Consider the following 22,245-nt stretch of genomic DNA (forward strand, 5'->3'; position numbering starts at 1 on the left):
ATTTACATGCTGGAAAACATGGGCAGCTTTCACAAGTAATTGCAAAAATAAGCCCTGCTTTCTCTGTTTGTGTGCAAATACAAAGCTTCCCAGCACACCTGCCTTTGCCTAAATAGAATAGAGTCCCAGGGGTCTTCTTCCTTTATGATCATTGAGATATACAGCAGAAAAGAAACTGATCAGCCTTTAGGTAAAAACGTGTTTTCTCTCCATTGCAGAAGCTCATCATTAATTGGCATTAACTTTACCCATGGAGAGCTGGTGTGTATAAACTAAGTCTGACAGTATCTCCATGTAACCCCATGAGGTGAATTAAGGCTCTTCAGAGATCTAGCACCCCTTTTTATGTACTTAGAGTAATAGCTAATGCAATTCAATTCATTAAGCATTTCATGAGCACCTACCCTATGCAAGACTGTCTGGAGCCCTGGGGGGTACAAACTGAATGAGATACAATTTGACATCAAGAGGTTACAGTCTAGTAGAGCAGATAAGGCACAAGAGGTTACAGTCTTGCTGACGTCAAGAGGTTACAGTCTAGACATCAAGAGGTTACAGTCTAGTAGAGCAGATAAAGCACAGACACAAATACCATCAGGAGATAGGCTCCACAAGAGGTTGGCTGGGTACGGAGTGACTAAGGAGTAACACTCCTAGAGGCTGCACCTCCATGTCTCCTGAGGAATGATGAAAAGCGGGGGTGTCTCTACCATGTCAGTGCCCCAACAGAGAATCTAGTTTTAGCTCAGATCCCATTCAAGAAGTTACTCTTTTTTTAACTGAAGTATAGTTGATTTAAGAAGTTATTCTTGCAATACAAGGACATGGCAGGAAGACTTCCCACCTCTGCAGAAAAACAAAGTACAGAAAGGGAGAAGTAAGGTGATTTTGTAGGACATAAGAACAAATGAAAAATCAAGGACTATGGGTTTTCTGCAAATAACATTAAGGGCTCTGATAGAAGAAAGCAACATTTTACTGCAAATGTGGGATCGAAACAACAAGGGACACACAGAAAGAACCCAGGAGCTGGTAGAACTTGGAGGATACAAAGAGGGAAAAAAAAATATCCAGCACAGAACAGAAAACTTTCTGTTGGCCACACTGCTGAGTGGTTTATCAATTCCTTAGGGAGGAGAAAACTGACCAACATCAGAATCCCCCCATGTATAATGTATAATTCCTTCTTTATAAATAATTTTGTCTAGTAACTGCATGTAGTTCTCATTGCATAGTATGGGTTCAGTTATTTTTTACTTCTTTATACCCCACATTGCTTCAAGGCAGCTAACATTTTATTATCTTCATAAATTCTTAAGATAAAGAGCGCTTTTTAGATATTGTCATATACATGTAATTCTAAACTGGGTGGATCCCACCTGACTGCAGGGATCAAGATTTTAATGCTCAGAGCTTATAAAATTTCACAAGTAACACACTGCATTGTATTTGCAAAGGGTCAAGACTTTTTTGTGCCTGAGTGTGCTATAGATTACAAAAATGCAAAGTGTTGCAAAATGCTGTAGCCAAGATATAAACAGAGAAAATAAGTAAATCCAGTTGGAGGGACCACGGAGAACCTCATGAGGGGAAGCACCTCTTAAAGGATGGATGGGAGGGTAGGAAGAGAGGCATTTCTGACATGGGAATGGTGTGTGCAAAGCTATAGAGGTAGGAAATTACCTGGCTGTATGCACTGTAGAGAAGAAGAAAACAGAGAAATGCTTCTCCATTTATGTTCTCACTTTTTAAGTCTTTGCTCTTTTTACATAGAGGGAATACTTTCATAGGAGATGAAAGATAGCACAGTACCTATTTCCCTGTGACAGATAATGGGATGCTAATGCGACCCGCCTCAAACCAGATGGAGAATGTCCGCCAGCACAGTTATGAGTTAGGGAAGGATTTCAGAGAGAACAATTCTTCTTAAAAATGTCCTCACATCCTTATACTCCAGTTCACCTTAAATTCCTCTAATGGAAGCAAAATCTTTCATTTTACAATTGGTAATGGTGTGTTAAAGGGAAATACTCTTAGAAAAGACAACAGAGTAGCTGTCATTCCCATGGAAGTGTTGATGGCATCACTGTCTGTTGGGTGTGGCCAGGATTCTGGAGAAAGGAGAAGGGGACAACATAATGAAACTGTAAGCCTGAAACAGGGACCAGGTTAAGGTCCAGGTTTGAGTTAGGAAACAAGCAAGGTGAAAAAGGTCCAGAAGAAGAAGGTCGGTAGTAAGAATGACTAGTGTGGCCGATTTTATACTTATATGGGAAATAGCTCTAGGTGCAGAGATGTTTCCCAAATGCCTTCTTGAGCAGGGCAGGGCAAATTTAGTCACTGCATTTTGGTACAGCTCTCTAATAGTCACAAACTTTCCTATAGAACCCCGCACAAATATGTCCAAAGACGTCAAAATTGCTTCCATGTTCCTTGCTGCCATTCCAGGTTTCAGTAAGATCTTTTTTTTTTTTTCCAACATCTTTATTGGAGCATAATTGCTTTACAAGGCATGTTAGTTTCTGCTGTATAACAAAGTGAATCAGCTATACATATACATATATCCCCATATCCCCTCCATCTTGCATCTCCCTCTCACCCTCCCTCTCCCACCTTCCCTATCCCACCCCTCTAGGTGGTCACAAAGCACCAAGCTGATCTCCCTGTGTTATGTGGCTGCTTCCCACTAGCTATCTATTTTACATTTGGTAGTGTATATATGTCCATGCCAGTCTCTCACTTCGTCCCAGCTTACCCTTCCCCCTCCCCGTGTCCTCAAGTTCATTCTCTACGTCTGTGTCTTTATTCCTGTCCTGCCCCTAGGTTCTTCAGAAACTTTTTTTTTGTTTTTTAAGATTCCATATATATGTGTTAGCATACGGTATTTGTTTTTCTCTTTCTGACGTCCTTCACTCTGTATGACAGTCTCTAGGTCCATCCACCTCGCTACAAATAACTAAATTTCGTCTCTTTTTATGGCTGAGTAATATTCCATTGTATGTATGTGCCACATCTTCTTTATCCATTCATCTGTCGATGGACACTTAGGTTGCTTCCATGTCTTGGCTATTGTAAATACAGTCAGTAAGATCTTTTTATTCTACAAGGAAGACCAGAACTATGGACTGCTGAACAATTATTTAAAGGAGAACCCTATTTTTAAACATAGACTTATTTTTTTTCAATATTCAGAGGTAATGCCCCTGAGGTTTGGAAGAGGGAGAGGTGCCACAGAAATTAAGAACATGCAGGACCACTGCTTAATGCCAGCATAGGAAGGGTTTCTAAACAGGAGTGGCATGATTGAAGAGGGGCTCCCTTTTCATGGGAGAGAGACTATAGGCTGATAAATCAAGAGCTGCTTTTATAAAGAGAGCATCACTAAATGCACAGGGGAGCCTGGGAGCTGTCAACTACAGTCCCACGCTCTGTAGGAGACGTAAGGAGGGATCACAGGTGATTAGAAGTGTTTTGAGCTAACTGACTCTCCCAGGTAAGGTTAAGCTTAGCAAGAAGACCCCTGCCAGACTATTGCTCCAGCTTTGATCTGCGCTCAGTAAGCAGCTGGCATCATGACCCTTTATCAAAAGCATGTGTGAGTGGATGAAAAGATAAAGTAGAAGACGGTAGGTAGGAAGTATCCAGGTGTCCATGGTTAATTGCATTAAGCCTCACTTGTGCATCTGTGCCTCACATGGGGTCTTTTTTTCTTTGTGTACGAGCATCATCAGCACAGAGCAAAGGGCAGGGAGGTCCGCACTTCCTTCATCAGTGATGTGGAGATTTACTTATTTCCAGACATCAACTGTACTGCACTGTTTTATTGTCACCACATTCTCTTATGTTCCCTGCTGGGAATGCCTTTTAATAATGACCAACTATTCTAATAGGAGGATTCCTGGCTTGTTTTAAATTCATTCAAATTTAAAATCAACAGGCAGGTAAGAAATAGCAAGAGCCTCAATTAGGGTAATGTTTTTTAAAAAAAGATAATTCCAAGAAAAAATATGGGAGTTAAAATCCACAGTACTTGGTTATTAACTGGATTCAGTTGAGAACTAGGGGGCTATGAGTTGGGTGACTGAATAGAGGACGGTGCCATCAACTGAGGTGGAAAATTGACTACCTGCAGAACTCAAGGTGCCTAAGGGACACTGTATTAATAAAGATCAAGCTCTACTGTGGCAACAAATAGCCCAAAAATCTCAGTGACTTAACAAACTTTTATTCCTTGCTCATATTACAGCCTATTGCAATTTGGGCAGTTCTCCTAGGAAGCTCCCCTTCAAGGAGTGACTCAGGAATCCAGGCTCCTCCCATATTGTGACTCTGTCATCTTGGAGAACTTAGCTTCCAGCCATGAGGGTAGGAAAGTGAGGGACTGGTGCATATCATTTCCATTCACATCAATCCATAAGCTAGGGCTCATTCCCAAACTAAATGCAGGAGAGGCTAGCAATTATAGTCTTCCTGTGCACCCAGAAAGAAGAACAGGGTAGGATAAGCATCTAGCCATTTCGGCCACAGAGATCCAAGTAATAATAGAGTAGACAGCTGAATAATCCAGCCTAGGGCGAGAGGGGCAAGAGTCAGAGCTAGAGATGTAGATTTGGATGTAACCAACTACTTAAACCTAGAAAAATCTATCAGATCAATCAAGGGGAGCATAGATCATAAGAAAAGAAGGGAAATCTGAGAAACACCAAGTTTTAAAGAACCAGAGAAGGAAGAGACATGGAGAAAGATGGCCGAAGTAGAAATTCACCAGGGACAAGGTGGGGAACACAGAAAGCAGCATAAAGAATTTTCTTCTAGTAATTAAGAGATGTGTTCAGCATTCACTGAGGTGAAGCTGGTTAAGAGTGAAGGGACCATGTTTACAGAGTCAAAACATTAGCTCATTCTGATGAAGAATTTTTATTCCTTCTGGGTAATAGAGAACGGCTGGGATTTGTGGTTTGGATGCTGGAACAATGAAATTTCTAGGACCTCTCCATTGTACTAACATAAACAATATTAGGATTTTGAGAAAACATTTCCAGAACTGTTGGCATCTATATAATAGAAGGTAAACTGGGCTAGTAGCCATATGAAGTGAGTCCTAGTTCTGGCTCTGTGTGGCCATGATGAAGTCACTTAGCCTCTCTGAATGTCAGTCCCTGTCTCTGAATGTGGAAATGCACCTTTAATAATAGCAATAATGGGTGACATTCAGTATTCACAATAATGAGTGTTCATGATGTATCAGACCCTATGCTAACTCCTTCTCACAGATTATCTCATTTATTCAATCCTATTTATTCCAGTCCTATGAAGGAGATAATTTGAGAATATCCATTTTACAAATGGGGAAACTGATGCTGGGAAAAGTTAAGTAAGTTGCCCCTGATCACACACATGTGAAATTTAGGTACAGACAGGTAGAAATATAGGCTCAGAAAGATCAGGATCCCCACACCAGATGATGCTGCCAAGCTTTCTTCATTTATTCAGAAAATATATAATGAGTGCTTCAGAGACATTGGCCCTGCTCTCAAGGAGCAATTTTCCAAGAAATGGGAAGCCAAGCACAGCACAGAGGTCTTTAACTCCCAATACCCAGGCAAGGGAGCTAATCGGGAGCTATGCTCTCCTCAACACACACTTCCTCACCCAGGCTCTAAGTGGGATATATTTCAAGTCCAGAATTTGATGGGCCCTTAATACATTTGAAAAGGTGCTTTTCCATTTTTGAGAAGGTGATTCCCCCCATCTTTGTTAGCTGAGTAGGTTAGTAATTAGGTTCTTTATCACTTTGTCAAAAATGGAGCAAGGAAAGCTAAACAAAGCTAGACTTCAATGACCTGTATTCTTCAATGATCTTCAATGACCTGTATTCCATAATGTGAAGAAAACGAACAAGGTGAACAATTTTTAAATCCCTTTGAACAATGAACAATTTTTAAATCCCTTTCAAGGTAAAGAGCTCAATCTTTTCACTTACCAAAAAAAAGTGTTTTTCTTTTAAAGCTATCTATCAATTTACATAGTATAACATTCTTATTATAATAAACCATAGAATTTAATGTATTCTATGAGATTGTGAATATGACCATGTAATACAAATTATCAGGGAAAAACTACAGTATCACAATAAACTAAACTAGCTTACTATTTTACTTTTTAATTTCAATTTAGGTGCATTCTTTATTCCCCTATAATTGTCAGTAAAATTAAATTCTCTTCTCCAATTAGACTAAAATCAAAATGTTTAGCTGTTGAGCCTCTCTGAGCTCTCTATAAATCTTCTTTAACAGGTAAAATAAAAGCCATATCTGGCACCCTATCAGTCTCCAACAGTGTTACTACACATTGTACGCAATAAAAAGATGGTGACTTTTTTTTTAATTTTCAAAGCCCAACTTCAGAAAAGATGCCTCACTAATGATTTTTTTTTTTCCTATTACTACCAATAAACCTATGAAGCCAAGTCTTTTTACTGCTATACCCCCAGGGCCCAGCCCAGGACCTGGGTCATAGTGCATATTCAATATTTGGTTGTTGAATGATTTGAATAGATAAAAACATATTATTTATTAAGGATAGAGCAGTGAACAAGACATATAAGGTCCCTCCTATCAAGAAGCCTACATTTGCGTGATGAAGGATGGAATAAAAGCAAACAAGTAAATAAAATAATCTATTTTGGCAAGAGATCATAGCTGCTAGCATACTCTTGACACCACCCCCCCAAAATAGTCCTCATTTATACCATTGAAGGTCATCCTCTTTAACTGACTGCACAGCTTCTGGAAGAATAAATATGGTATGATATAAGTGGGCACCCCATCAGCCAGTTTTGTCTACTGAGGCCTGGTGATCCACCTTGACCAGCCTTACAATCTGTTCTTTAATAAACAGATGCCCCACACCACCCCAGTTCTAACAAAGCGACTGCTAAAATAGCCTGGAGTTGTCTGGATGCTGCTAGTCTCTCTCACAGGCTGGAGAATCCTCCAGGGCAAAACTTAATTTCAATTATTCTGCAGGGCAGAAACTAAAGACTAATGTTATCTGGGTCTGTAGATGTACACTTGCAATGGTTCACTTAAGAATGTTGTTCTGGGTGAGCTGTATGCATGCCTGTCTCAAATGTTCTGCACACATAGTTTTAAATTGTCCCCATTTGATAGAAGGTAAACACAGTGGCCCTAGGCAAAACTGAAAATCAAGACAAGTCTGTCTTAAATATCTAGCCTCCTCTTTCTATACCCTGCTATATTATGCTCATATACTCACTATTCCTCAGGGTTTGTGCAGGAAAATGGAAACCATTCTAGTTATTTCAAGTAGATTTTATTTTAGTTCAGATAATTAGGTGTTATCAAAATCATTGGAGGGGGGCTTGAGGAATAAGCCCAACTGGAGCACCAAAGAAAAAATTATTGGCGTGGGGGAGGAAGGCTCGGATTTTGAAATTTAATTTTCATATATAGCCTGAATAAAGTAGTCCTTAGTTTCTCAAAGAATAAGAATTGCCTATCAAAAACTCTATTCAAAAGCTTTTGGCTTTTCTAAAGAATTCTGGCTTCAAAAGCAGATTTCTAAAATTTAAGCCTTACTTGGTACATGAGAAAAGTCTATAAAATTCCATGAAAAATAACTATTCACTCCAAAAATATCATTTGGAATTCAAAAACAGAAGAAATAAAGCTAATATCCAGCATTGAGAGGACTGTTTTAAGTGGAAGAAACCTTCTAAAGATCAAAGATAATACAATAATTAATTCCAACCTTTGTCTTTTATTACCATTTTGTGTAGATTTAGGTACTTTGGGTCTCTGCTATCTCCTCTTTCCTTTACTAAGCCCTAGGAATCTGTAGCTTGCTTACGGACCACAGGTAGCAATATTACCCATTATAACAGCACTAGATCTACAGTCTACCTTCTCACATTCAAGAATTTGACAAAATCATTCCATAAAGCAATTGATGCAGAATTGCTCTATTACTATAAAAATAAAATTAAACTTTGAAGGGAAAAATTTTTAACTATAATAAAGTACAGTTTAGAGCTTACATGGTTCTAGTACCAAACTGTTTTATTACTCTATTTTTGTTTGCAATATGTACTGGTACTTTCCAATTCTCTTTGAAGATCTGCCCATGCTGGCATTCCCCGCCATTACAAACACCTATGGCAGTCCTTTCTTCCAGAGCTGCACAAAGGATGTGTCTTTTCACATGGTGCTTGGTCCTGACTGCCTAAGAATGAAGCCATCTCCACAGCTGTGGAAGCAAAGCCTCCGAAGGGGCTGTGATGCTCTCTGTGCCGTTTCCTAAGTCAAAATAAAGAAGGCGAAGCCTCCAGAAAAACCCAAAAAAGGAGGGAGTTCAGTGAATTTCCGGGTTGGCAAACATGCAGAGATCTGGGGAGAATGGCAGCCTGGAAAGGGCGTGGGAGCTCTGAGCCCTCTCCCCATACTTTGCCCTCTGCATCTCTCCCACCTGGCTGTTCCTGAGTTTTACCTTTCATAATGAGCTGGTGATCTAGAACTTATGGGGACAGAAGACAGGGGCCTTAGACCCTAAGGAAAAAGTGTGTGTCCTTCACCTGTGCACTGAGAATCATCCATCCCTCACTGGCTGAGTCCAAAACAGATTGGAAAATAGAAAAGCCATGTGGCTGACAGGGTCTTGGTGCTCCGGCCGGGTATCAGGCCTGTGCCTCTGAGGTGGGAGAGCCGAGTTCAGGACATTGGTCTACCAGAGACCTCCCGGCTCCACGTACTATCAAACGGTGAAAACTCTCCCAGAGATCTCCATCTCAACGCAAAGACCCAGCTCCACTCAACGAACAGCAAGCTCCAGTGCTGGACACCCCATGCCAAACAACTAACAAGACAGGAACACAACCCCACCCATTAGCAGAGAGGCTGCCTAAAATCATAATGAGGTCACTGACACCCTAAAACAAACCACTGGACACGGTCCTGCCCACCAGAAAGACAAGATCCAGCCTCATCCACCAGAACATAAGCACCATTCCCCTCAAGCAGGAAGCCTACAAAACCCACTGAAACAACCTTAGCCACTGTTGGCAGACACCAAAAACAATGGGAACTACGAACCTGCAGCCTGCAAAAAGGAGAGCCCAAACACAGTAAGTTAAGCAAAATGAGAAGACAGAGAAACACAGAGCAGATGAAGGAGCAAGGTAAAAACACACCAGACCTAACAAATGAAGAGGAAATAGGCAGTCTACCTGAAAAAGAATTCAGAGAAATAATAGTAAAGATGATCCAAAATCTTGGAAATAGAAGGGAGAAAATACAAGAAACGTTAAACAAGGACCTAGCAGAACTAAAGAGCAAACAAACAATGATGAACAACACAATAAATGAAATTAAAAATCTCTAGAAGGAATCAATAGCAGCATAACTGAGTCAGAAGAATGGATAAGTGACCTGGAAGATAAAAGAGTGGAAATAACTACCTCAGAGCAGAGTAAAGAAAAAAGAATGAAAAGAATTGAGGACAGTCTCAGAGACCTCTGGGACAACATTAAAGCACCAACATTTGAATTATATGGGTCCCAGAAGAAGAAGAGCAAAAGAAAGGGACTGAGAAAATATTTGAAGAGATTATAATTGAAAACTTCCCTAACAAGGGAAAGGAAATAGTCAAGTCCAGGAAGTGCAGAGAGTCCCATATGGGATAAATCCAAGGAGAAACATGCCAAGACACATATTAATCAAACTATCAAAAATTAAACACAAAGAAAAAATATTAAAAGCAGCAAGAGAAAAGCAAAAAATAATATACAAGGGAATCCCCATAAGGTTAACAGATGATCTTTCAGCAGAAACTCTGCAAGCCAGAAGGGAGTGGCAGGACATATTTAAAGTGATGAAACAGAAGAACCTACAACCAAGATCTCTCTACCTGGCAAGGATCTCATTCAGATTTGACGGAGAAATTAAAACCTTTACAGTCAAGCAAAAGCTAAGAGAATTCAGCACCACCAAACCAGCTTTACAACAAATGCTAAAGGAACTTCTCTAGGCAGGAAACACAAGAGAAGGAAAAAACCCACAATAACAAACCCAAAACAATTAAGAAAATGGTAATAGGAACATACATATCGATAACTTCCTTAAATGTTAATGGATTAAATGTTCATATCAAAAGACATAGACTGGCTGAATGGATACAAAAACAAGACCTGTACATATGCTGTCTACAAGAGACCCACTTCAGACCTAGGGACACATACAGACTGAAAGTGAGGGGATGGAAAAAGATATTCCATGAAAATGGAAATCAAAAGAAAGCTGGAGTAGCAATTCTCATATCAGGCAAAATAGACTTTAAAATAAAGACTATTACAAGAGACAAAGAAGGACACAACATAATGATCAAGGGATCAATCCAAGAAGACGATATAACAATTGTAAATCTCTATGCACCCAACATAGGAGCACCTCAATACATAAGGCAAATGCTAACAGCCATAAAAGGGGAAATTGACTGTAACACAATCATAGTAGGGGACTTTAACACCCCACTTTCACCAATGCACAGATCATCCAAAATGAAAATAAATAAGGAAACACAAGCTTTAAATGATACATTACACAAGATGGACTTAATTGATATTTATAGGACATTCCATCCAAAAACAACAGAATACACTTTCTTCTCAAGTGCTCATGGAATACTCTCCAGGATAGATCATATCTTGGGTCACAAATCAAGCCTTGGCAAACTTAATAAAATTGAAATCGTATCAAGTATCTTTTCCAACCACAACGCTATGAGACTAGATATCAATTACAGGAAAAAACTGTAAAAAATACAAACACATGGAGGCTAAACAATATACTACTAAATAACCAAGAGATCACTGCAGAAATCAAGGAGGAAATAAAAAGATACCTAGAAACAAATGACAATGAAAACACGATGACCCAAAACCTATGGGATGCAGCAAAAGCAGTTCTAAGAGGGAAGTTTAGAGCAATACAATCCTACCTCAAGAAACAAGAAACATCTCAAATAAACAACCTAACCTTACACCTAAAGAAATTAGAGAAAGAAGAACAAAACAACCCCTAAGTTAGCAGAAGGAAAGAAATCTTAAAGATCAGATCAGAAAGAAATGAAAAAGAAATGAAGAAAACAATAGCAAAGTTCAATAAAACTAAAAGCTTGTTCTTTGAGAAGATAAACAAAATTGATAAACCATTAGCCAGACTCATCAAGAAAAAACGGGAGAAGACTCAAATCAATAGAATTAGAAAGGAAAAAGGAGAAGTAACAGCTGACAATGAAGAAGTACAAAGGATAATGAGAGATTACTACAAGCAACTATATGCCAATAAAATGGACAACCTGGAAGTAATGGACAAATTCTTGGAAAAGCACAACCTTCCGAGACTGAACCAGGAAGAAATAGAAAATATAAACAGACCAATCACAAGCACTGAAATTGAAACTGTGATTAAAAATCTTCCAACAAACAAAAGCCCTGGACCAGATGGCTTCACAGGTGAATTCTATCAAACATTTAGAGAAGAGCTAACAACTATCCTTCTCAAACTCTTCCAAAATATAGCAGAGGGAGGAACACTCCCAAACTCATTCTACAAGGCCACCATCACCCTGATACCAAATCCAAACAAAGATGTCACAAAGAAAGAAAACTACAGGTCAATATCACTGATGAACATAGATACAAAAATCCTCAACAAAATACTCGCAAACAGAATCCAACAGCACATTAAAAGGATCATACACCATGACCAAGTGGGGTTTATCCCCGGAAAGCAAGGATTCTTCAATATAAGCAAATCAAGCAGTGTGATACACCATATTAAAAAATTGAAGGATAAAAACCATGTGATCATCTCAATAGATGCAGAAAAAGCTTTTGACAAAATTCAACACCCATTTATGATAAAAACCCTCCAGAAAGTAGGCATCGAAGGAACTTATCTCAACATAATAAAGGCCATATATGTCAAATCCACAACCAACGTTGTTCTCAATGGTGAAAAACTGAAAACATTTCCTCTAAGATCAGGAACAAGACAAGGTTGTCCACTGTAACCACTATTATTCAACATAGTTTTGGAAGTTTTAGCCACAGAAATCAGAGAGGAAAAAGAAATAAAAGGAATCCAAATCGGAAAAGAAGAAGTAAAGATGTCACTGTTTGCAGATGACATGATACTATACATAGAGAATCCTGAAGATGCTACCAGAAAACTACAAGAGCTAATCAATGAATTTGGTAAAGTAGCAGGATACAAAATTAATGCACAGAAGTCGCTTGCATTCCTATACACTAATGATGAGAAATCTGAAAGAGAAATTAAGGAAACACTCCCACTTACCATTGCAACAAAAAGAATAAAATAACTAGGGATAAACCTACCTAAGGAGACAAAAAGACCTGAATGCAGAAAACTATAAGACACTGATGCTAGAAATTAAAGATGATTCAAACAGCTGGAGAGATATAGCATGTTCTTGGATTAGAAAAATCAACATTGTGAAAATGACTCTACTACCCAAAGCAATCTACAGATTCAGTGCAATCCCTATCAAACTACCAATGGCATTTTTCACAGAACTAGAACAAAAAATTTCACAATTTGTATGGAAACACAAAAGACCCCGAATAGCCAAAGCAATCTTGAGAAAGAAAAATGGAGCTGGAGGAATCAGGCTCCTGGACTTCACACTACACTACAAAGCTACGGTAATCAAGACAGTATGGTACTGGCACAAAAACAGAAATATAGATCAATGGAACAGGATAGAAAGCCCAGAAATAAACTCACGCACATATGGTCACCTTATCTTTGATAAAGGAGGCAAGCATATACAATGGAGGAAAGACAGCCTCTTCAATAAGTGGTGCTCGGAAAACTGGACAGCTACATGTAAAAGAACGAAATTAGAACACTCCCTAACACCATACACAAAAATAAACTCAAAATGGTTTAAAGACCTAAATGTAAGACCAGACACTATAAAACTCTTAGAGGAAAACATAGGCAGAACACTCTATGACATAAATCACAGCAAGATCCTTTCTGACCCACCTCCTAGAGAAATGGAAATAAAAACTAAAATAAAAAATGGGACCTAATGAAACTTAAAAGCTTTTACACAGCAAAGGAAACCATAACCAAGACGAAAAGACAACCCTCAGAATGGATGAAAATATTTGCAAACGAAGCAACTGACAAAGGATTAATCTCCAAGATATACAAGCAGCTCTGGCAGCTCAATATCAAAAAAACAAACAAACCAATCCAAAAATGGGAAGAAGATCTAAAGAGACATTTCTCCAAAGAAGATATACAGATTGCCAACAAACACATGAAAGGATGCTCAACATCACTAATCATTTGAGAAATGCAAATCAAAACTACAACGAGGTATCACCTCACACCGGTCAGAATGGCCGTCGTCAAAATATCTACAAACAATAAATGCTGTAGAGGGTGTGGAGAAAAGGGAACCCTCTTGCACTCTTGGTGGGAATGTAAATCGATACAGCCACTATGGAGAACAGTATGGAGGTTCCTTAAAAAACTAAAAATAGAACTTCCATACGACCCAGCAATCCCACTACTGGGCATATACCCTGAGAAAAGCATAATTCAAAAAGAGTCACGTACCACAATGTTCATTGCAGCTCTATTTACAATAGGCAGGACTTGGAAACAACCTAAGTGTCCATCGACAGATGAATGGATAAAGAAGATGTGGCACATATATACAATGGAATATTACTCAGCCATAAAAAGAAACGAAATTTAGTTATTTGTAGCGAGGTGGATGGACCTAGAGACTGTCATACAGAGTGAAGTACGTCAGAAAGAGAAAAACAAATACCGTATGCTAACACATATATATGGAATCTTAAAAAACAAAAAAAAGTTTCTGAAGAACCTAGGGGCAGGACAGGAATAAAGACGCAGACGTAGAGAATGGACTTGAGGACACGGGGAGGGAGAAGGGTAAGCTGGGACGAAGTGAGAGAGTGGCATGGACATATATACACTACCAAATGTAAAATAGCTAGTGGGAAGCAGCCGCATAGCACAGGGAGATCAGCTCGGTGCTTTGTGACCACCTAGAGCGGTGGGATAGGGAGGGTGGGAGGGAGACGCAAGATGGAGGAGATATGGGGATATATGTATATGTATAGCTGATTCACTTTTTTATACAGCATAGACTAACACACCATTTTAAGGCAATTATACTCCAATAAAGATGTTTAAAAAAAAAAAAAAAAACTAACCATCACAGGCCTCTACTGTGACTCTTCTACACAGAGATGAAGTTATTCCAGATCAGGAAGTTATCCAGGAACTACAGAATGTAAACAATTTAGACAGCGCTTTTACCAACACTTCACCTTATATACTCAGCATTATTGTAATCATTTTAGAGATAAGGAAACTGAGGCTGAGAGAGATTTAAAGGGCTTCTGGTATAGTCGTAACTAGAACTCAAGTGTGTTTCCAGTTCAGTTCTCTCTTCATGACACCACAGTTTTGGGTTGAGAAGAACAACGAGATTAGTGACCTGGGCTGGTAGAAGGAGTCATCATCTTGGGGCAGATCATGAGAATGTAGCCATGAGCAGTTACTGGATTTGCCTATATGAACAGTGTTGGGGAAGAGAACGGACTTGGCATTTCACACAGATGATAGGACCCTGCCTCCAGGACGAACCGGTCTCTTTTCTTTCAAAATTCATTTAAACTTTTCTACTCACTAATAACTTGGCTTTTAAAGGAGTTACATATGTTAATTTTTTAACTTGCATAAATTAGAGGAGAGTCTTACAATATTCTTTCTCTTAAGTGCCAGAATTATCCTAAACCAGAGCAAAGTATGTAAAACTTCATCACATCTGGCTGAGTTTTAAAGATTTCAAGAGCATGTTCCCTGGGGTTTGCTGGCCTATGTATTATCATGCTTCTCTAATATGCTTGTGTAATTATTATACAAATTTATTGATTTTGCAGGATTCATAGTCCCAGCAATTTCTCATTGATTAGTTCAGGGTTGATTTTATCAAAGGCTAAACAAGGACCTCCAGGAATTGAGGAAGCGCAAAAATGAATGCAACTGGGAATGTCTTTGTACCTACTGAGTCTCATGTGGAAACTTTTTGCTAGCATCCGTTGAGTGGAACTTCCTAAGTACCAGCACAGAGCTAGGAAGCTTATGGCAATTTTAAGAAAAATGTTTAGGTTCACTAATAAAAGTTTACTGGAAGCACCTCTGATTTCCTTTTCCTGCCCTTTTTTATGGGCTTGGTTGTTTTGCTAAATTAAGTTTGAGGTTCACTCGCTTTGTTATAACACCACGTTAATGAGGCCAAAATGTCAGGCTCCATCTCTGCAGTGACAAACTGCGCCCCTAACCTCAGGGAGCTTCCCTGGTAGATGAAAACAGGGAGGATATTTGCAAATACAGGGAAAACAATTTCAGGCCCTGACATGGAGACTGGCATTGCCTTCACTTTACACAAAATAGCAAATTGTTCCCTTCCGTAAGAAAGAAAAATCCGAAGGAAATTATTAGTGTCATAGAAGAAATGAGATTGTCAAAAAATAAAAAATAAAAAATTAGGGGCTTCCCTGGTGGCGCAGTGGTTGAGAGTCTGCCTGCCAGTGCAGGGGACACGGGTTCGAGCCCTGGTCCGGGAAGATCCCACATGCCGCGGAGCAACTGGGCCCGTGAGCCACAACTACTGAGCCTGCGCGTCTGGAGCCTGTGCTCCGCAACAAGAGAGGCCGCGAGAGTGAGAGGCCCGCGCACCGCGATGAAGAGTGGCCCCCGCTTGCCACAACTGGAGAAAGCCCTCTCACAGAGGCTAGGACCCAACATAGCCAAAAATAAAATAAATAAATAAATAAATTTAAATGACTGCCAGATAAGTGAGATGTTTAAAAAAAAAAAAAAATTAGAAGGTCCGAAAATGATTAACACAAAACCAAACCCATGGTTTAGGAGACAGAAGTTTTACTTGGTTTGAGATGCCCCAGGGATTACTCGGCATAAATGTGCTAAACAGTCCAGGTTGCACATCATGTAATTAAAATCTGATTAATTCTTATCGGGTTAGCAAAGGGTGCTGCTTTTTACCCCCCAAACAAATTGTCAATGCACCTGAACATTAAATTTAATTTGTCATTTTGCACATTTCACTGGCTCTATTGTAATAGACTTAGAAGCACATTTGCCACTCTGTCCTTTTTTGACATCAGTTCTCCCTACACTATGTATATTAGGTAAATACTAAAATGTAGATAGGGCAGAGTACTTTTAGAATTCTCTCATTTAGGAACATCACAATGAACTAATTGTGATTCAAGATATCAACACTACTTCTTGGCAGTTGCTACCAGCAAAAAACAAAATGTAAATGAACAAATTACTGTTTAAACAGCAATACTTTTGATAATCAGCAGATACACTGAGGGATAAATATGGGGGAGAAAATCTGAAAAGGGAAAAAGGGGATTTAAATTTAAACAGAATTTCTTTTAATGTTTCCCCCACTGTACTAAACTCCATCTTTAATTCATATTACAGTGAGTAATTTGTAATGCTGTGTCAAAATAGATATGCAAAGAGGATATGCATTTAAATTTTAAATCTGATCCCTAAGTTTGAATTTAATATTGTGCCCTAACTGAGTCCTGTATGTGAATGGGAATTTTGAATCTGTTTTGAATGTCACAAGGATCAGCGATCATGCATATAGTGTTATCATTGTTCATTACCTAATATGACTTGTGAAGAGAACATGAAATGGCATTAATCATTATTTTCTACTACTAATAATATACTTTCAATGCAAATTTCACCATTCTCTAAATATCTGGCAGCAGGAAATTCTCCTTCATCACAGCCGCCAACCACCCCCTCTCCTTTATTCTGGATTTGCAGCTGGAAGCCTTGGTGACTGATAAAATGCATCCCCCACCAAAGGGAAGATTTAGACCTTACAACATTAAAGAAAAACTGAACTCCTGACCCCAAACCCAAACACCTAGAATCAAAAAATCATCAGGCCCCATGGGACCTCAGGAGTCATCAGATCTGGCCTCTCATTTGCCAGATAGGGAAATAAAGGCCAATTTGGTAAATTGACTTGCCAAAGGTCACCCAGCTGGTTAAAGGCAGAGAGGGAAATGGAAACCAGAGCTCCTGACTTCAGGTTGAGTGTCCGTCCGCATACACAAATGAGCAGAATAACATCAGCTGGAGAAGCACAGACCTAGGATCACACAGACCTGGGTTTGAATTCTGATTCTGCCAATTCTTTGCTTTAATTTCTTCATCTGAAAAAGGTATAAGCTAATGATACATACTAGGCATGTTATTGTGAGGATTAAATGATATGATACACAGAAAGTACTTAATCATAGGCCTGGCAAAGAGTAAATACTCAATAAATATTAACAATGGGTATTAACTCATGTTACCTAGACAACAATTTTTGTTCATATAAGTAACCTTTGTCTCCCACTCCCCTCCAAAAAAAACACAAACTATACATATAGTTTTATATATATATATATATATATATATATATAAAGTTATATATATACACAGTTGGTAAGGATGAAACTTGGACTCAAGACCAGTGTATTGCTTCATCAACAGGGAAAAACAAGAGATTCAAAGAAGACAACATAACTTACTACAGGGCAAATATTATCCAATGCGTCTTCAGAGGCCTGTAAAATGATCCTAGTGACCTTATTTGTCTGCCCATCCAACTCCCAACACACATTTGTGCCCTTTAGCACAACTGGAAAGTGAGCAAACATGGTGATGGAATAAGCGAAGGGAGCTGGTGGTGTTTATCTAGGCCAATGTTGCATGTGTACACGTGGGGGGTGGGCGATGCATGTGTGAGTACTCAAGGAGGAGGGGGGAAGGAGACAGAGGGTGAGAGAGAGATTGACTAGTGAGGCTAACTGCTTAACCAGAAAAGTTCACCTTGTTGCTACCAAGGCAAGGCTCCTAGGTACTGCTAAGTAGCCACAGCCTAAATGTCAGAGCTGGAATAAGGGAGTCATAGTGGCAGTTGCTAACCTAGAAGGAGCCCCAGGCCCTCATTAGAGATGGAGACAAGTGTGTTCACCAGAACTCTCTCCAGTCAGAACAGAGTATGTGCTGAATGATTTGAGAAGCTGTTGGGAATTGGGACTCCACAGGGGTATTTCTTCAGTGTGGCTGTATTGGTCTGGACTTTTGGGTTTTAAATTTATCCTCTCAGTTAGGACACTTCCAAGAGTGAAATAAGACACTATTAATAACTATGCTGGGAGAACAGGTATAAAGTAGGACTGTCCCAAAATGAGGACACATGGTCACCTTAGTTTTAAATGTTGGAAATCTAATCAAACTGGCTTCAGCAAAATGACATTTATTGGGCTCAGTGTTTTAAAAGTCCAGTGGTAAGTCTAGCATCAAGGATGCCAGTTTCCAAGACTCAGTCTCTCTCACTCCATCTCTCTGTTCTGTTTTCCCTCTCTCAGGTATGCCCAGTCCCCGTAGTGGCCCCTGGCACCTCCAGGCTTACATCCTGCATCCTAGCAACATCAGCTTCTGTTTCCCAACACTCTACCAAAGTCCAAGAAAAGTTTCATTGGTCCACTTGGGTCTCAAGCCCATCTTTGACCCAGTCACTGTGGCCATGAGGGAATGGAATAGGCTGATTTGTCAAATCTGTATCATAAGGCCACTTCTGGACTTGAGGATAAGAGAGAGGACGAGTCAACCACCCAAACCACATGGACCAAGCTTAATCAAGGTATGATTCCCCAGTGGAAAAGCAAGACATAAATTTGCAAGAAGGCGAATTATGCTGGGCAGGTAAGATCAATAATGTTCACTAACTCCAGGACTTGTGTTTAGCTAATAAACATTTTTTTGGTAAGATCCTTATGTGCCAGGATCCATGTTAATGACTCTATCTGGATTATCCCATTTAAACTTCAAAACAATTCTATAAGCTAGATACTTTATTATATGCATATTATAGATGAGGTAGCTCAGGTACATAGAAAATTAAGTCACTTCCCCATTCACAAGCCAGGGCATGAAAACTTCAAGACTGGAAGCCAGGCAGTCAGATTCCAGAACCCATGCTCTTAGCTCTTACCTAGGGAAACATCCCATGCAGGCTATGGCAAGCACATTTGGTTAGATCTCTTGGAACAACACGGGAGAGGTTTGGAGTGGATTAGAAGAAAGAGCCTAAGGCCAGTCAAGAAAAGCATCCTGTCTGTTGATTTAAAGCCCCAAGGTCCTGATACAAATTACTGCAGTACCTGACAGAGTCCGGAGGCCCTGCAGTCAGCCAGCTTCTTGGGATAAGAATGAGAAGCAGCTTGATCTGTCTGGCTTCATCTGTATCTCTAAAATACCAGCAGGGAAGTCTCTCAACACAACTGAGAGAGTATGCTCCAACAGTGCGTCCTATGAATTCAAAAAGCCCTCCATTAATAAACAACAACAAAAATGTAACCTCAAAGAATGGGAAAAGGGGGGGGGGGGTATTTACAAACTACTTTTCTTATAGCAAAGAATTTCTTATTACAGTTACACAAAAGGAACTTCAAAGATTCCAGAAATAATTTAGTTATGTCAATGCAGAGCATTACTTGGCAACTTTGAGTGCAAGTATATTTAAATATATTTGGCCATGTTTACTTGCACATTCCTAAATTAGACCTGAATAACTAGCTGATAGATACATAGTACAAACAGCTTGTTTTTAACAGGAAAACTGTTCAATCTATCTTCCTTTATAACTGAGCTTCCACGACCTTGATTTATTGGTATAGTTCAGGAAATTTATCCCACACAGAGTTATAGGGAATCACTTTCATTTGTATGCTAACTGCTTTTGATTATTTTTTTTAGCATCCTCAGTGGCCTTGATGATTGATTTTCAATCTAGCTAAACCAGTTCGTATTATACATATTTCCCAGTAGGAAAGAGATTAGCTTAGCAGACAGTACACTTCATGGCACAAAGAAAGTTCTAGCTCATTCCACTGACATTTGAAAGTTTTCAAGGGACATGCCACATGAGCAAGGCTTCTGGGCTTTTGAATGAAATATTATAGCAACAACCAAAAAAAGTAGTTAATTCTTTAATGAAATGACATAGATACAGTGAGGGTACACATAACAGCTAAACAGTTACTTAAGAATTTAGTCTCTGGGGTTTGACTCTTACCATCACCACTTACCAGTATGAGATTCTAGGCAAGTTACTGAACCTGTCTAGACCTTTGTTTCCACACCGCAAAATCAGAGCCACTAGCAATATCAACAATATTGAGTTATTTGAGGATTAAATAAAATGATGCATGTGTGACACATTTGGCATGGTTCTTGGCTCATGGAAAGCCCTCAATAAATACTAGCTCTTGTTGCTGTTGTCGTTGTTGTTGTTGTTGTTTTTAGAGTTGCAAAGGAAATAAACACAAAGATAACTCTCTGGCCACCAGATACCTAATAACTTAAGGGGAATGGAATACAAGATTGACGATTTCCACTTAGCCCACTGTGACTTCTCTGCACATAGGCTAGAATTTATTCTTTTGATTATCAACCCACATTTGTCACAATGTCCCAGTCAAAGAATGAAGTGGGATCATTATTCCGAGATGCTTTTAATTAATACAGCAGTAAATTTTCATTCATTTCAGAGTTTTCCTTCCTGACCCATATCTATCATATTTGATCATATATCATATCCTGACCATATAAACAAAGCCTTTGTCCTATACATTGCCTTTCTGTATCTTTCACACCACCACCCCCGCCATGCCACCAATTCTCCTCCAAAAGACTTGTAGCATTACTAGCTGTAACTTTGCAAAATCTGAGGATATGCTTCACATTATATTTGAGGCAGGTACCAGACAGCGCATTTCCCAACCTCGTCCCCCAGCCCTCCAGGGAAAATAGGACTGTAAGATATGTAATGGACATTCCTGTGGTTTCTGCACCCATCCATGTTCTTTTTTTTTGATGACACCACTGGATTTGCTTTGGGGAAGTCCCTTTAGCCCACTGCACACAGTCACAGTGAGGCTGTCAGTTAAGGTACCTACTTCTCCTGGACAAAGAATGGACATATGACCTGTATTTGTTTCCTAAGGGTACCAAAACAAATTACCACAAACTTCCTGGCTCAAAACAACAAAAACTTACTCTCTCACAGTTTAGGAGGACCCCAGTCCAAAATCAAGCTGCCATCAGGGTTGGTTATTTCTGGAGACTCTGAGGGATAAACTGTCCCCTGTCTCCCTTCCAACCCACAGTGGATGTTGTCAATCCTTGATGTTCCTCAGCTTGTAGACACATCACTCCTATCTCACCTCCTTCTCCGTGTCTCTGGGTCTCCTTCTTTTCTGACTCTCATTAGGACATTCACATCAGATGCAGGACCCACCCTTATCAAGTATGGCCTCATTTCTACCCTTACCTTAGTTACATCTGTAAAAAGCCTTATTCTAAATAAGGTCCCATGTTTTGAAGTTCTAGGTGGACATGAATTTTGAGGGGATGCTATTCGACCCATTCCATGACCCAAAACAGGCCAATCCAACTCTCTTTCCCTGGAAAACCAAAAGAACTAAAACTATTTGCAACATGTTTGTTTTACCAGCAGAATCCTGAAGAGACTGCCCACTAGTTCCTGTTACCTATGTCCCAGAAGCTTCTCTGGTCTCCTACGTGGCATGGCTGAGTTATTCAGGGTCTCCTTCATTCTATGCATTACCCAATATCCTGGCAATAAATTCCCACGTAGCTTAACCAGGTGGAATCAGGTTCTGCTACGAGAAACCAAAGAAGTCTAAAGCAGAGACTACAATGTCTGAACCACCTCAGTCCTGAAATGTAGAAATAAGAATAATTGATGTCAAGGCCTGTTTTTTACACTTTCCACTAACCAAACAGTCCTTTGATCACAACTCTTCCCCCCATCTAGATTAGAATATTTTATTTCTGGAGACTTTACCTGCTTGTCACAGTAATTTTTCTAGAAGTCTTAAAAGTTTATGCAAATATGTAGGTGATAGTTCCCAGCATCCTTCCAAATCCTGAAAATGCTGACAGACTGACTAAACTAAGAAGTTATCTTATAATCCTAGGGCAGACTAATTAAATCCTACACATTGACATTTTTGGCTAAAAA

General features: G+C 39.5%; 1 protein-coding gene across 1 annotated transcript in view; it reads right to left on the reverse strand.

Annotated features, from left to right (window-relative positions):
- The window catches only part of LOC309608942 (uncharacterized protein), a 574,070-nt gene that overhangs the window by 262,807 nt on the left and 289,018 nt on the right, over nucleotides 1–22,245 (reverse strand). Inside the window, exon 4 of the mRNA XM_082349690.1 lies at nucleotides 19,361–19,508. The gene's annotated coding sequence lies outside the window, so the exon portion shown is untranslated. The remainder of the gene's footprint in view (nucleotides 1–19,360; nucleotides 19,509–22,245) is intronic.

Source organism: Balaenoptera borealis (assembly GCF_965194805.1).
Source record: "Balaenoptera borealis genome assembly, chromosome: 13".
NCBI classification, from domain to species: Eukaryota; Metazoa; Chordata; class Mammalia; order Artiodactyla; family Balaenopteridae; genus Balaenoptera; species Balaenoptera borealis.